The 16738-nt window shown below is 42.6% G+C and overlaps 1 pseudogene; it reads right to left on the bottom strand.

Annotated features, from left to right (window-relative positions):
* Positions 1-6981: 6981 nt before the first annotated feature.
* LOC113190067 (glutamine synthetase pseudogene) lies at positions 6982-8095 on the bottom strand (annotated as a pseudogene).
* Positions 8096-16738: the final 8643 nt, after the last annotated feature.

Raw genomic sequence — 16738 nt, 5'->3', positions numbered from 1 at the left:
AGAACAATCTATAATAACCTTTAAAACAGACCAGATAAGAGAAAAATCTCTCCAGGTTTTTAACTCCCATTTAATTATGACTCCTATCAGTGGCACCATAGATTTCCCATGAGAGGACCAGATGTTTTCACATACAGGAAACTATAGGTGTAAAATCAAGTGTCTCGGTGTGGTGACTTTACTGCATTCAGTGTCCCCTTCTTTTTAAGTAGACAGAGATGGAGCAATCCTTACAGTGCAGGGAAGAAAAGGTGGTTCCCCAAAGCGAAATGGCTTTGGCAGCTGCTGGGAGTCCCTCAGTCTCCCCTTTTACTTACAGGATTAGCTCCTTTGGTTAGATCCAATCCCAGGCAATCTGGCATATCTCCTAACTTTTCAGTAGAGTCAGTTTTTATCTGCCTTAGGTCTTGAAGGGGGAAGGGGGTATGTACTTTGATCAGCTCAAATTTTTTTCTTGATTCTTTTTCCTCAGTGAGTCCCCAAGATTTTTTTCTCTTCATGGCAGATATCATAGCTAAGTCTACTTTACACTGTTGGCATAATTTAGGATTTTCCCTTAGAGCAAAGAAAATCTGAACATACGGCACCTCACACCATTTCCTTTTTTTGTAAATTTTATCAAACTGTAAAATTGTATTAAAATTGATATTTCCCTCTGGTGGCCAGGTTTCTCTAGAGAGTTTGTATTGAGGCCAGGCCAAGAAAATGAGGTGCTTTTTCTTGAGCATCTGAGGGTCAAATCTACCCCAATTTTTCAATACGCAGGCTAGTGGTGCACCTGGCGTATTGGAGAGAGAGAAGCTCCCATCTGAGTGAGAAGAAAACAGGACTCAGGCGCCCGCACCGCGCCAGAGAAAACTGTTCTCATTAGGGACGTCTCCCTAAGCTTGAGCTTCCTAAACGGTCCAGAAAACCCGTCTCTCACCTTGCTTTGCCAAGGGTGTTTCTGGTCCCCTTTAGCAAAGTGCTAGGGTCTCAGTTTGCCATGTGCCAGAGACCCTGGGAGGATTCAGACTTAAGGGCATTACTGCTTATCCTCCCGGCCACTAAAAACCCATTGCAAAAGAGAATCATGCACTCTTTTGTTGCCTTTGCTCCGTAGACTAAAGGAATCGCCTAAGGGTTAAGGGATATCTACTGGTTGTAAGGTAGCACTTTCTATCAGAGAGATTACCAGAGGAGTTGATTCTAAAAATGTCTCTCTAGCAGTTTAAAGAACACAGCACATTTTAAACATTGGGGTGGTAAAACAGACTAGTGAAAGTTACCTATGCACCTTAGGGAACCTGGGCAGATTTTACTAATTATCCCATGCCTTTCTCTCAGTCCTACAACCTGAATTGCTAACATTTCTGACCTGCGAAGGAAGGGGAGCATCCAGGAGGAATGGATGCGAGGTTGGGAGTGTTGTGTAGCCCACACGGAGGCAAATGTGATTGGGGCTTTCTCTCAGTGCCATTCATCTACCGATCACCCTGGATACCCCTGAGGGCTGTCGGGAGGGGGCTCAAGAGAAAGGAACCTTAGGAATACGCCTGAGTGTAGCCCAGACTGGAATTCCGCAGTTGTTCCAAACTCCTTCCTCCACCTCCACGCATCCGAGGCAGATCGGGATTCGGGACACTGTGTACTCACGCCAATTGCTCTCCGGACCCAGACAGAAAAGTTGGAAGAGGCCTTGGCAGAACCCAACATGCCTGCTCTGTATTGAACAGGTGATTGAGAGCTGCCTAGGCCGGGAAACCTCTCACCCGAGACTTGAAGATTGGCGGCTGCACTAATTGCATTTAAGTAGCCATCGGGTGCCCACCTCACCCTCCAGAAAGAAAGAGAAAGATGCACCTCAGACAGACATGGGGTGCGTGGAGAGGGCTTACCTCGGTGTAGAAGAATCTCAGTGGGACCTCCAATATGTTACCGCTATTGACCGGTGACGAGTCTTTGCTTCCCCAATGTTGAAGAATAACACCAGAGAAGCACGCCGAGGCAAGGTCAGAGTGGAAATTAGAAGTTTATTAAAGCACAGCAGAAAAGACTTCTCCCGGAGGAAGAAGGGGACCCAAGAGGGTCCATGGAAGTGCGGTTGTCTCCCCTTTTTATAGTTTTGGTGATGGAATGTAAGGGGGAAGGGTTGGGACACAGGTGGGCCAAAGATGTAATCTGGGCAGGAAGGACTTCATTATCACTTCTTGAGATGGGCTATCTCCAAATCTGTTGGGGGCTGTTTCCTGGGTTCCATTAACATTTCTTTGGGGTGGACTTTGGCCTAGGGCCTTTCTGGGATTTCATTAACATTCCATGAGTTGTCCTGTGCTTCCTGGAATCATTATCAGCATGGCCTCCATTTTAGATTTCACTGGATATGATATTAGACCCGATTTACCTAACTACACTGACTACCTAATTTTAAATCTGGCTTCAAAGTGACCTCCCCACCCTAGATGCTTTGGCATCCCCAAAGTGAAATGGCTTCCCATGAAGCAGTTGCCAAGCAAGAAAGTGCTGATGCCTCTGAGGACCCATCCCTAACACCCTCACTGCTTTTAGACCTCTACTATCCCCAGCAGACCTCTAAAGTTCAGGTATAAAATGTGACTGTCGGACATGGTAGCGCCACCTGTAATCCAGGCAGCTCAGGAGGCTGAGTCAGGAGGATCATGAGTTCAAAGTCTGTCTCAGCAATTGAGCAAGGCAATAAGCAACTCAGTGAGACCCTGTCTCTAAATAAAATGTTTAAACAGGACTGGGTTAAGAGCCCCTGGGTTCAATCCCCAGTACCAAATAAAATATAACAGGGAGGAGGTTCACTATACTGCAAAAGAACTGCTTAAGTTATCTCATGAATATCAGCAGAAATTTGGGGAATATGAATATTAAAGCTATGGGATAATGTGGAAGCATATTGAAGTTGGTTTGTTGCTATGAGCGCATTAAACAGATTCTGCATTTAAAGTTGCAACAAAAGGAGCTAGGAAAACTGCTAAGTTTGGTTAGTTGGCTGAAACAGGAATCAAAGGATGGCCCACTGTGAATGAGTTGGAAAAACTTAATCTCCTTTGGGTTACCATACTGGAAAGAATTTTTTTTCCCCCTGTGATACTAGGGACTGAACCCAGGGATGCCCTATTGCTGAGCTACATCCCAGCCTCCTCTTTTTTTTCTATAATTTTTTGTTGTTGTTGTTGTTTGTTATGGGGGATTGAACCCAGGAGCATTTAACCACTGAGTCAAAATATGTTTTATTGTGAGGCAGGGTCTTGCCAAGTTGCTTGGAGCCTTTCTAAATTGCTGAGGCTAACTTTGAACACTCCATCCTCCAGCCTCACCTCCCCAGACTTTCCTAACCATAGTGGAAGGCATTTAAAGGTTTAAGGAAGTGGAACTTGATAGTCCACTTTGAATTCACATCTACTCCAGAGACTGAGAGATTGCAAGATCAAGGATAGCTGGAGCAATTAGTGAGAGACCCTGTCCCAAAATAAAATTTTAAAAAAGGGTTGGGAGGCCCATTGGGGGGCACACACATGTAATTGTGGTTCAGGAGGTTGAGGCAAGAGGATTTTGAGTTCAAAGCCATCCTTAGCAACATCGAGGCCCTAAGCAATTCAGTGAGACTCTGTCTCTAAACAAAATACAAAATAGGGCTGGGGATGTGGCTCAGTGGTCAAGTGCCCCTGAGTTCAATCCCTGTTACCCCCCCCCCAAAAAAAAAAGTGGAGGCTGGGGCAGAATGTGATAGCATAGACTTATAGTCCCAGTGACTCAGGAGGCTGAGGCAGGAAGATGACAAATTTCAGGCCAGCCTATGAGATTTAAAAAGATCCCTTTCAAAATAAATAGAAAGGGTTAGCGTGTGCTCAGTGGTAAAGCACCCCTGGGCTCAGTCCCCAGGGGGCATGGTGGCAGCATTCCTGTAATCCCAGCAGTTTGGGCGGGGTACAAGTTTGAGGCTGGCCTCAGCAAGTTAGTGAGGCCCTAAGCAACAAAGTGAGATGTCTCAAAAAAAGGGGGGGAGGGGGCTGGATATGTGCATCTGTGGTTAAGCACCCCTAGGTTCAGTCTCTGGTACCATTTAAACAAACAAACCAAAACTTCCTTACCCATATTAAAGGATCCAGAAGATTGACAAATAGATTTGCCAGAGAAGCCCCAAGATCCCTAAAGAGCTCCATGTTTGCTCTTTGTAGGTTGGTTCTTACAGGGGAACAACAATCCCTCACTTGGAAAAATTATTAAAGACAATATGGGGGCTGGAGTTGTGGCTCAGTGGCAGAACACTTGCCTAGCATGTGTGAGGCACTGGGTTTAATCTTTAGCATCACATAAAAATAAAATAAAGATATTATGGATCACCTACAACTAAAAATATATATATTAAAAAAAAAACAGTGTGAATTATTGAATCTTGGAATGGCAGGGCCTAAATGGTGGCATTCAGCTGTCAGAGACAAGGTGGGTGTAGACACTATAATGAACAGCAGAGGCCAAGCAACAATCAGAGTATCATAACTCATCTAGTTCTTAATCACTGTGTTCCTGGAATTGAGATAGTAGGAAGCCTACTAAATTCTTACTTGATCTGTAGAAGCAGAAAGCTTTCAGGTCAAGTGACTAAAAGGCCAACTTGAATCATAAAAACACAATTGTGGCCCTTTTATCAATTCCCTGATCTCTGTCCTCTCTGGAGAAGGCTACTGAATAAACTTCCCACCTACCTCTCTCTGAGCAATTAGAAGTTGCCATGGCAAGAGAAAAACCACAGCTGGCCTGCTGTGGCCAGCACAAAAACCAGGGAACAGTAGGGAAAATGCAAGATAGAGGTGGGGTTTGTGTATTATAAGATAAAAAAGGAATAACCCCCTTAAGAAATCTTAACAAAGAAAGGAATATTCTACACTGGGAGAAAAGACACTAGGATACAACATCACAAGTATTTTTACTCCAGCCCTGCCCCCCAACTCCCCCAAGAGAAGAGTAGAATGAGACAGCTAAAGTGAAGGAGAAAATTTTGAAGAATTAAACTTAAAAACCCTATAAATCTGATTAAAATCTAACTTCTGTTTTGCTTTTAAAAAATGTAATGTATTGGAGCTGGGATTGTAGCTCAGGGGTAGAGTGCTTTTCCAGCATGCATGAGGCACTGGGTTCGATTCTCAGCACCACATATAAATGAATAAATAAAAAATAAAGATCGGGAGGGCTGGGATTGTGGCTCAGCGGTAGAGCACTCGCCTAGCACAGGCGGGACCTGGGTTCGATCCTCAGCACCACATACAAATAAAGCCATTGTGTTGTGTCCATCCACACCTAAAAAATAAATATTAAAAAAATAAATAAATAAAGGTCCATCAACAACTAAAAAAAAAAAAATAATATATCAAAAGGCCTACACACCTGTAATCCCGCAGCTCAGGACACTGAGGCAGGAGGATCACCAGTTCAAAGCCAGCCTCAGCAATGGCAAGGCATTAGGCAACTCAGTGAGACCCTGTCTCTAAATAAAATACAAAATAAGGCTGGGAATGTGGCTCAGTGGTTGAGTGGCCCTGAGTTCAATCCCTGATACCAAAAAAAAAAAAAAAAAAAAAAAAGCCCGCTTTAGTGACATAACCCAACACCTCCTACACCTCCTATCAGGAACATGTTTATATAGGCCAGCCAACTCGCTCCCCAAAACCCAAGTGGACAACTACATGTATCTTAAACCTCAACACTGGGCTCAGGTGACCACCAGTAATGTGCATCCACCTGGTAGCTGTCCAGGGTCACCTCCTAAAGAAGGGTGGACAGGGCAGGGCAACTCTTTTTTGTTTTTTTAATATTTATTTTTCGTTATCAGCGGACACAGCATCTTTGTTGGTATGTGGTGCTGAGGATCGAACCCAGGCCGCATGCATGCCAGGCGAGCGCGCTACCGCTTGAGCCACATCCCCAGCCCCATCCCTATCTTTATTATTATTATTATTATTATTTTTAAAGAGAGAGTGAGAGAGGGGAGAGAGAGAGAGAGAGAGAGAGAGAGAGAGAGAGAATTTTTAATATTTATTTTTTAGTTCTCGGCGGACACAACATCTTTGTTGGTATGTGGTGCTGAGGATCGAACCCGGGCCGCACGCACGCCAGGCGAGCGCGTTACCACTTGAGCCACATCCCCAGCCCTGGGCAACTCTTAAGTGGTAATGAAGCTAAGAGCTTCTAGTAACCAACTTTTCCAGTACCACACTCCCCACCCCTGCTGTAAAGAATTTCCTTTATTTCTAAACCAAAATATTTGCCTCAAGTTTAACACCCAGGGACCAGGAAAAAATACCCACACACCCATAATTTTTTTGGTTTTATATTTAAATATAAAAATACTGCTCTGTTTTGTGTTATAAATGAAGGACCAATCACTATGAACTTTTTCTTTTCAGATAGAGCGAGCTATCAGTTTACTGAGCCTTGTGTCCCTGGGAGGACATGCAGCCCCAAGCAAGGGAAGTGCTGCAGTTGGTTTATACCTTAAGAAATAGAGCTTTCAACCACGAGGGGGAATATTAACCTAACCTCTCCAGGCCTCCTCTTTCAGCTACCTTGAAGAAAAAGTACCCCACCCAGCCTCCCACCCATTCCCCCCAAACATGCTGCATCTCACAACCATGCCTATCAGACACGCCTGAGGAGGAGGAGCATGGCTCTGTTTCCCACTAGCAAGTTAAAAAGCTTCAGTGAGGTGGGGGGATATAGCTCAGTTGGTAGAATGTTTGCCTCTCATGTACAAGGCCCTGGGTTCAAAAAAAAAAAAAAAGAAAAGAAAAGAAAAGAAAAAGAAAAAAAACCCACCTCTGTCCTGGCCAAAGAAAGCAAGATTAACTGGGCACAAGGAATTAAAAAAAAAAAAAAAAAAAGACCTTGCCTGGACAAGCAGGACAAGAGATGAGGGTGGAGAGCTGGAGTAGGCTCCAGAACGAGGAGAGGCTTGATGGCTGAGGTCTAGTCCCTTTAGTGTTTGTACTGGAAGGGCTCATCACCGGTTTCATTGAGAAGACACATGCTGATGAGGACTTCTGTCACTGAAGAGGGGTCGCACTTGGCAGAGAGGCGACTGTCTTCAAAGTTACCCTTCTTCTGCTGACAGCGAGGGGAATGCAGATGCTGGCACTATGGTTGGCCGTGCCAGCAGAGAAGTCATTGATGTGGGAAGTTTTGTGGAATCCAGTTAGACGCCAGGCATTGTCCAGGCCCCCTTGGGAGCTCAGGCATGAATGTGGTACTGGCGCTGCTTGCTTAGTTTCTCAATGGCCTCCTCAATGTACTTGAGATCAATCTCTCCCTCATGGCCTTTGGTACTAAAGTTGGTGGGGCGGCCTGAACCATGCCAGATCCCAGGAATGGGCTTGGGATCAAAAGTAGCTATCATTCTAAAGTCTTCACATACGTGATGCAGGATGAAACGGGCCACCCAGAGATGATCTCCCATGTGGATTCCTTCACAAGGTCCTATTTGGAATTCCCATGGGGCAGGCATGACCTCAGCATTTGTCCCCGTAATCTTGACTCCAGCATACAAGCAGGCCTGGTAATACGCCTCCACGGTATCCCTGCAGTAGGCGTTGTCTGGTGCCACACCACAGTAATAAAGACCTTGGGGACCAGAAAAGCCATTGGAAGACCAATGGAAAGGGTGGCCATCTGTGCCCTTGAGAGTGTATTCCTGCTCCATTCCAAACCAAGGATGCTAGTTGCTCACCATATCCATTATCAGTTTATGGGTGTGCCTTAAATTGGTCTCTGCAGGCTTTCTGGTTAAACTTGAAAACTTCACAGAACACCAGTGTGTTGGGATCCTTGGGGAAAGGGTCCTGAAACATGGTAGCAGGTACAAGATACATGTCATTATAGGAGCCTTTAGACCTAAAAGTACTATAGCCATCAAAATTCCACTCAGGCAACTCTACACTCTTGGGCTCAGAGTCCAAGGTGTGGGTCTTACAGTGAAGTCCTTCTCCAGGGCCATCAATCCAGATATATATAGCTTGGGCTTTCTTACTTGAAGCAGGGATATATACCCCTACTTGATGCCTTTGCTCAAGTGGGAACTGGGGGGGGTGGCCATGGTGGAAGGTGTTCTGGGTGGCAAGCAGGTGGTGGGTGGGCCTTGAGAGAGAGGAGAGGAGTTGGCTGTGCCGCTCAGCCTCTCCACTCTTCTCCCATTCTCAGCTCTCAACTTTCACACTTTAATGAGTTGGAATAATTAGTGCATCACATAAGAACATTGTCTTCATTCCTCAAGATCCAGTGCAGATAAAACCTTCTGAACTTACATCTCTGGGCTTCAGTGTCAGGCTTCCCCTTCCTAGCATTGATACCCTGCTGTTGATACTGGTCTCGCCCTCTAAATTGAGCTTAAGAAACACCAGTAGTATTTGCTTTTTATATCCCCAGCAGCTCAGCTTGTACTCATACTAAAATCATCTGTCATTTATTGAGCATTTACTACATAAACTCTGTCAGTCACTAAGCACTTTAGCATTTTACAACTTTTTTTTTTTTTTTTTGGCACTGGGGATTGAACCCAGAGGCACTTTGTTGCTAAGCTACATCCCCAAAATATATTTTATTTTTTATTTTGAGGCAGAGTCTTAGTGCCTTACTGAATTGCTGAGGCTAGACTCAAACCCAATCCTTCTGCCTCAACCTCCTAAGTCACTGGGATCATAGGTGTCCGTTATCACACTAGGGTCTCACAACCTTATAGGGTAGATACTATTAACCCAAATTGGTTGTTGAATGCAAAATCCAACTTTTGCATCTGACTTTTCTAGTTTTTTTCCTTGTGTATGAAATATACATTTTGGAACATAAGAAGCACCAGCAAATGTTTTTGGGTTTTTTTTTTTAAGTTTTAAGTGAACACAATATCTTTATTCTACATTTATGTGGTGCTGAGGATCAAACCCAGTGTCTCGTGCATGCTAGGCAAGCACTCTACCACTGAGCCACAACCCCAACCCACCAGCAAATGTTTTTAAACAAATATATGCAAACTTGAAATCAAGTTTCAAGACTGCTTTCCTTTTCTCACCTATGGGAGGGATTATCTGGGTTATTAGGGTGTCCTGAGATTAGAGACTTGAAAGATTTCTAAAAACAATTAGCAGCAAGACAGAATTTGCTATTTTGAAGCTGTTAGTCAGCAATTTTAAAATTTATTTCTTGAAGAGAAAGGAAGTAAAATCATGTAACTTTGTAGGAATTCTGAAGCCAAATATCTGGATTCAAATTTGGCTCCAGGACCTTCCAGATACTGTCTTGGACAAATCTCTTAACATCTCTAAAATTGTTTCTGCCACTTTAAAGTGTGTTTGTAATAGTATCCACGCTGAGTGTGGTGGCTTATAGCCTGTAATCTCAGCCACTTGGAGGCTGAGGCAAGGAGGATCACATGATTGAAACCAGCCTCAGGACCTTATCGAGGACCCGTCTCAAAATAAAAACTAAAAAGGGCTGGGGATGTGGCTCAGTGGTTGAGTACCCTTGGGTTCAATCCCAGGTAACAAAAAACAAAAAAAACAACATTATCCATAGAGTTATTGTAGGGTTTAAATTAGGTCATAGCTTTAGCTCTTTGCATTGTGCCTGAAAGAAAATGAACAGTGGGAACTATTACTACTTAATTGAGCTTTATGTTTACATAAATATCCAGATACTATTGGATACCTAGAACCAAATTGAGATTGTACTAAACTAAAATGTATAGATTCGTGAAAATCTGTTTTCCTTGGAGAAAACAGACATTTTTTGGACATGACTGGTATGTGTATCACAGGGGCTCTAAACCCTGACTAATTAATAGATACATCCAGAGAACATTAAAGCAATAAAAGAATTTGAATAAGATGGGCTGGGATTGTGGGGGATGCAAGGTCCACTATTTTTTTTTTTTTTTTTAAGTTCTTTAGCCTTTAGCTGGGTGTGGTGGTGCACCTGTAATCCCAGTTACTTGGGAAGCTGAGGAGGGAGGAAGGCAAGTTCAAGATCAGCCTGGACAACTTGGTGAGACCTTGTTGCTTAGAGGTAGAGTATCCCTGGGTTCAATCCCCAGAACAACACACACACTGTTGGGGCAAGCCCCTGAATGGCTGCAGTTAGGCTCCCTCACGGAGACTTTTGGCAGGCTATGTTTTTAGTGTGTGGCCAGAGCTGGGAATTGTTATGGTTAGTCAAGGCCAGAAGCACTGTGATTCAGTGTATAGTCTCAAGGTCATAAATATTAACTCGTGAGCATGTGTGCCCCTGCCCCTTATGTATACCCTCTTGGCAGTGTGCCTTCTTTGTTTGGCCTGCATATAAAAAGCGCCAAGGGGAGGGAAGGAGAGGAGCTAAAATGGAACTGGCTGGGGGCTGGCTAATGGCTATGGCCACAAATAAAACATGTCTACCAGCCTGCGTCTTGCATCTGCTTTACTTGCTGAACCCTGAATCTGTTTCCTGGGTCAGAGCCCCCGCATCTCACACACACAACTGGAAGAAAAATGGGGCTCTGGAATTACTAAGGTTCTCCCTCCGAGCCTTTGTTTTTTTGGTTGTTATGATGTTTCAGTAAAACCAAGTTATCCTGGCTGACATTTGACAAGTGAAAGCTGGGAAGATTATTTGAATAAACATGTATTTTCTTTTTATTTAAATGTATTTTTAAAGTATTTTAAAATTGTCAATGGACCTTTATTTTTATTTATTTATATGCAGTGCTGAGGATCGAACCCAGTGCCTCCCACATGCTAGGCAAGCGTTCTACCACTGAGCCACCACCCCAGTCCCTAAATGTATTTCTTTTTTTATGTTTTTTTGTTTGTTTGTTTTGTTTTTTTTAGTTGTTGATGGACACTATGCCTTTATTTTGTTTTATTTATTTTTATGTGGTGCTGAGGATTGAACCCAGTGCCTCACATGTGCAAGGTAGGTGCTCTACCACTGAGCCACAATCGCACCTAAACATGTATTTTCAAACATACTTAGTCACACTCATATTTTGATATCCACAGCTGAACTTCCTAAACCCAAATGAAAACTCTGGCTTTTGAAACTTCAGCAAAAGATCGCCCCGATGGTGAAATATGCACGTAAGTCTCAACTGTAGAATGAAACTTTGTGGTTGTTGTATCTAAATCTTATCATTTATTTGGTTTCACCACAAATAGGGGCACTTCAGTACAATTCAATTCTGACTTTAACTACCTGGAGTGAGAGAAGGACTCCGTAGGTTTAAGGACTTGTTGTTAGGCCACCCCACACTTTTTGAAATTAAAAAAAAAAAAGTGAAATAAAAATTCTGTGAATTTTGAATTCAGTGAAATAAAAATTCTGACTGGTATAAATTTTGGAGCTTCCAAGACCTCCTTAGTTTCCATAACTCACTAGAACCACTTGCAGAACTCAGAAAAGTGCTAAGAAGTCTGACTTCAGACAAATCCTTTCATCTTTTTGCTATTTGGTTAACCAAATAAATAGGGTTGATAGTATCGATCTTGTAAAGGATTATTTGAGTATTAAAGGGAATAATTTTGAGAACATTTCTTGAAACAGAGATAGTGTCTGGCTCACAAAAAGTGTTTAATAAATAATTGATTAAAAAATTTTTAAGTTGTTGACAGACCTTTATTTTATTCATTTATTTATACGCAGTGCTGAGAATTGAACCCAGTGCCTCACATATGCAAGGCAAGTGCTCTACCACTGAGCCACAACCCCAGCCCCTAAATAATTGCTTTTATTTCAAACATGTTTGTTAATTTAGTCTGCAGTTGTTTTTAAAGGACACAAACTTTTGAGGTTTTTCCACCACACTGATGCGTCACATATTCCCAGCTCCTTGTGTTGTATAGTTCCTGCATTTATTGGCTGTTGCCAAAGATTTTCATTAGGGACTATAACTTTGGAACTAAGGAAAGCCATGTGACTTATATAGAGATCAAATCCATGTCCTTGGGCTCAGTAATGCTTGTAGTAAGGTGAGCCAGCTTGGCAGATGACTCCATTTCTTTGACAGCCACAGCACCTGTGGAAGAAGAGCTGTGCTGGGTGAAGTAAAAATAATTTCTATGGAAAGGATGATAAATAGGGCAAGCTGTAGGAGTGTGGCTCCCATGTCACCTCCCTGAGGAGTCGGGGTGTGTCACCCTCCCAGCCCATCAATGTGTTCACCAAGTTGAAAGCTTATACTACAGTGTGGTGTTCAGAGTTTTTAACAGGACTTTATTGCATAAGCGTGATTGAATTAATTGGCTACAAGACTGGACTCAATCCCCAGCTCTCCTGTCCTCCCAGAGGCTGGCCTAACCCAAAGTTCCACCTTTTAATCTTGCAGTTGGTCTTCAAGGGACCAGTCCCAATTTTCAAGTTAGTCAGGGGCTCACCAGGAGTCACTTTATTAGCTTAATAATTTCCCATCATTCAGGAAATTCCAAAGGTTTTTGAAGTTCTGTGCCAGGAACCAGTGACAAAGACCAGATTTATTATACCACATTATGTGACCTCATGTGTTTTATGGAAATTCATTTAAACCATGAAGCCTGATTTACTGAAAGAAATACCTATTTTTATTCCATAGGTTATTTGAACAATAAATTGACCTTTAGCTGGAGCTATTTGTACACACAAAAAAGGATTAATGAGTTACCTATATTAAGGTCTCTCTGTAATTTGAGCAAAAAGCCATAATACATGACTATGTTTTTAGGTACTATGCATATAATTGGAGAGAACTGTGACGATTAAAGGAAAATAGCTGGGCGTGGTGGTGCATGCCTGCAATCCCACAGACTCAGGAGGCTAAGGCAGGAGGATCACAAGTTCAATTGCTAGCTTCAGCAATTTAGTAATTTAGGGAGATCCTGATTAAAATTTAAAAAGAAAATGAAAAGGGCTAGGGATATCCCTTAATAGTTGAGTGTCTCTGGATTTAACCTCTAGTATCATAAATGGGGGGGTGGAGATCAAAGGACATTATGACTTCCTATAATATAAACTATATATACTAGTAGTAAAAGTGTTCCAGAGTGAGGTAAATCAGCTTAACTATGTTTTCTAGAATGTGTTACCAATAGACTATAAGATCCATTTACTTTCTCATTAGTGACAGGAATGTGGTTATCTGCCAAAGGTTGGTAGATACTTAAGGAGGGAGGTGGCTAATAGCAGAATCAAGCAGTAGTCAGTTTTTTTTTTTTTTTTTTCTTGCAGAGCTGGTGATTGTAGCCAGGTTTTAAGATTTTGTTCTGTTAAAAAATATTTATAGGAGAGCCGGGCACGGTGGCACACACCTGAAATCCCAGAGGCTCAGGAGGCTGAGGCAGAAAGATCCCGAGTTTAAAGCCAGCCTCAGCAATGGTGATGCTCTAAGCAACTAAATAAAATACAAAAAAGGGCTGGGGATGTGTCTCCGTGGCCGAGTGCCCCTGAGTTCAATCCCCAGTACCAAAAAAACAAAACAACAACAACAACAAAAAACTTATAGGAAATCATTGGACTGAGTGTAGGCCCACAGGAAGACCCAACCCAAATGGAGTTACCCATCCTAATGTTACAGTTACCAATCCCAAACGAAGTTCTTTTTAATATTTTTTAGTTGTCAATGGATCTTTATTTTATTTATTTATATGCGGTGCTGAGAATCGAACCCAGTGTCTCAAACATGCTAGGAAAATGCTCTACCACTGAGCCACAACCCCAGCACCCTTTCTTTATCTGACTTTAGGGAGAAATCTAGAGAATGAGATAATAACCAAACCCAGAAGCAAACATTTTAGCTGGAATAAAGAGGTTCCCTTTTTTTATTTGGTGGTGGTAGGTACCAGAGATTGAACACAGGGGCACTCAACCATTGAGCCACATCCTCAGCCTTATTTCCTATTTTATTTAGAGACAGGGTCTCACTGAGCTGCTTAGTGATTTGCTGTTGCTGAGGCTGGCTTTGAAATCACTATCCTCCTATCTCAGCCTCCAGAGCCGCTGGATTACAGGCGTGAACCACAACACCTGGCAGGTTCACCCCTTTTTAAAAAAACATTTTATAGGGCTGGGGATGTGGCTCAAGCGGTAGCGCGCTCGCCTGGCATGCGTGCGGCCCGGGTTCGATCCTCAGCACCACATACCAACAAAAGATGTTGTGTCCGCCGAGAACTAAAAAATAAATATTAAAAAAAAATTCTCTCTCTCTCACTCTCTCTTTAAAAAAAAAAAAAAAAAAACATTTTATTTATTGCCTTTGGTACTGGGGATTGAACCTAGGACCAATTTAACAGTTACATTCCCAGGCCTGTTTATTTATCTTTTTGGGGACAGGGTTTCACTAAGTTGCTCAGGGCTTCACCAAGTCACTGGCCTTTTTTGGAGGAGGAGCAGGGATTGAACCCAGGGGCACTTAACCACTAACTCACATCCCAGCCCTTTTAGAGACAGTGTCTTGCTAAATTCTTGAGGTTAGCCTCAAACATGCAATCCTCCTGCTTCAGCCTCCTGAGTCACTGGGATTACAGATGAGCACTTTTATACCCAGTGAGGAAAATAATGGAAGTATTTTTTTAAGTACTGGGAAATTGAACCCAGGGACACTTTACTACTTTACTTTACTATTCAGCTATATCCTCATTTTTTTCCAAATATTTTAAAAATTATTGATGAAGGGGGCTGGGGTTGTGGCTCAACGGTAGAGCGCTCGCCTGGTGCATGCGAGATGTTCGTTCCTCAGCATCACGTAAAAATAAATAAATAAAAAATAAAGGTATTGTGTCCAACTACACCTAAAAAAAGAGTTGATGAGCCTTTTATTTAGTTGAAAAGTATATTTATTTATATGTGGTGCCATGAATCGAACCCATTGCCTCACATCTGCTAAGCAAGTGCTCTACCACTGAGCTACAACCCCAGCCCACTATATCCCTTTATTGAGACAGTGTCATGCTAAACTGCTAAAATGTTGAGGCTGGCCTCGAACTTGAAATTCCCCTGCCTCAGCCTCTGGAGTCACTGGGATTACAGGTTTGTGTCACCATGCTCAGTTCTGAGGGCACTTTTTTTGTTATTATTATTATTTTTTAGTTTTAAGACAGGGTCTCACTAAGTTGCTTAGGACCTTCCTAAATTGCTGAGGTTGGCCTCAAACTTGGGATCTTCGGGCCTCAGCCTCCAGAACCACTGAGTGCAGTGTTCCACTGCACCCAGCTCTGAGGGAGGAAAATCACAAGTTCAAAGCCAGCCTCAGCTACTTATCGAGGTCCTAAGTAACTCAGTGAAACACTGTCTCTAATACTTTATAAAAAAGGGCTGGGGATGTGGCTCAGTGGTTAAGTGCCCCTTGATTCACTCTTCCTGGCACCAGGAAAAAAAAAAATCACAAGATCTAGCAAACAAAAACACAAACTCCAAAGGGTCAGAAAATTGGAATGGAGGTTGCATACACATTGTGCTCTGGAAGGAATCAAAATGAGAAAGATAGAAGAAAAGTAGAAAAGCTAGACTGGCTCCAGCATGGGTTTTAGGCCTTGAACCAAAAAAATATGGGGACAGGAAAAGTTGGTCGAGGTCTCATGAAGCCATACCTTCTTTGATCAGCAATCCACTGGATAGATTTCTGGAGCAGCCAGTCTCTCACTACTTGAAGCTCTCCACAGAGATGCTATGATAGGGTCCAATGTTTTTTAGGCCATGGGTTAAATATGTACATCTAGGTCAAAGTGTCTTACTATGGTTAAAAACCCCCAAGTTTGGAGAGCTGGGAGTTCAAGGGCTCTCTCAATCCCTAATTGCACCAAATGCCTCATATTAATCATGATAGAATTAAAATGAAAAAAAGAAACACATCTCAATCTACCAACAATACCATGCAAAAATTCACACAATTTAAGTATATAGCTGGGTGTGGTGGTGCAATTCAGGAGACTGAGGCAGGAGGATCACAAGTTCAAGGCCAGCCTGGGCAATTTAGACCCTGTCTTAAAATTTTATAGGCATGAAAGCTTCTCAATCCAGTACATTCTGGCCCTATACATTATTAGAATTTACTTGAAAAATCCACATGGTGGACTTCCATTTGTTTTCTTAGCTAAAAGTCTACCCAACTTTAGCTTCAGAACCTGATTCAAAATATAATATTTTCTTTTTTTGCAGTACTGGGGACAGAACAAGGGATATTCTACCACTGAGCTACATCCCCAGCTACGCTCTCCTTTTTTTTTTTTTTTAATATTTATTTTTTTAGTTTTAGGTGGACACAATCAATATCTTTATTTTATTTTTTAAAGATGTACACAATATCTTTACTTTTTTATATTATTTTTATGTGGTGCTGAGGATTGAACCCAATGCCTTACACGTGCTAGGCGAGTGCTCTACCACTTGAGCCACAACCCCAGCCCCCCCACATTTTTTTTCTTTATTGCAATCTAGTGCTTTAACTCAGGAGTACTCCACCACTGATCTACATTCTAGTCCCGTCCCTGCTTTTTATCCAGGGCTGAGGACCAAACTCAGGCCTTGCGAGTGCTAGGCAAACGCTCTGCCACTGAACTAAATCCCAAGCCCCATTCTAGTCCTTTTTATTTCTTATTTTGATGTAGGGTCTTGCTGGACTCCCAAATTGCAATCCTCCTGCCCCTGAGCCTCCCCAGGTGCTGGATTTATAGGCATGCACCACCACACCTAACTCAAAGTATGATACCTTCTTTAAACATCTGGTCGTAATTTTACGCTTAACTAGGCA

Source organism: Urocitellus parryii, chromosome 4, assembly GCF_045843805.1.
Source record: "Urocitellus parryii isolate mUroPar1 chromosome 4, mUroPar1.hap1, whole genome shotgun sequence".
Taxonomy (NCBI): Eukaryota; Metazoa; Chordata; class Mammalia; order Rodentia; family Sciuridae; genus Urocitellus; species Urocitellus parryii.
Note: the sequence above shows the minus strand (reverse complement) of the source record. Positions and strands in the feature narration are given on the sequence as shown.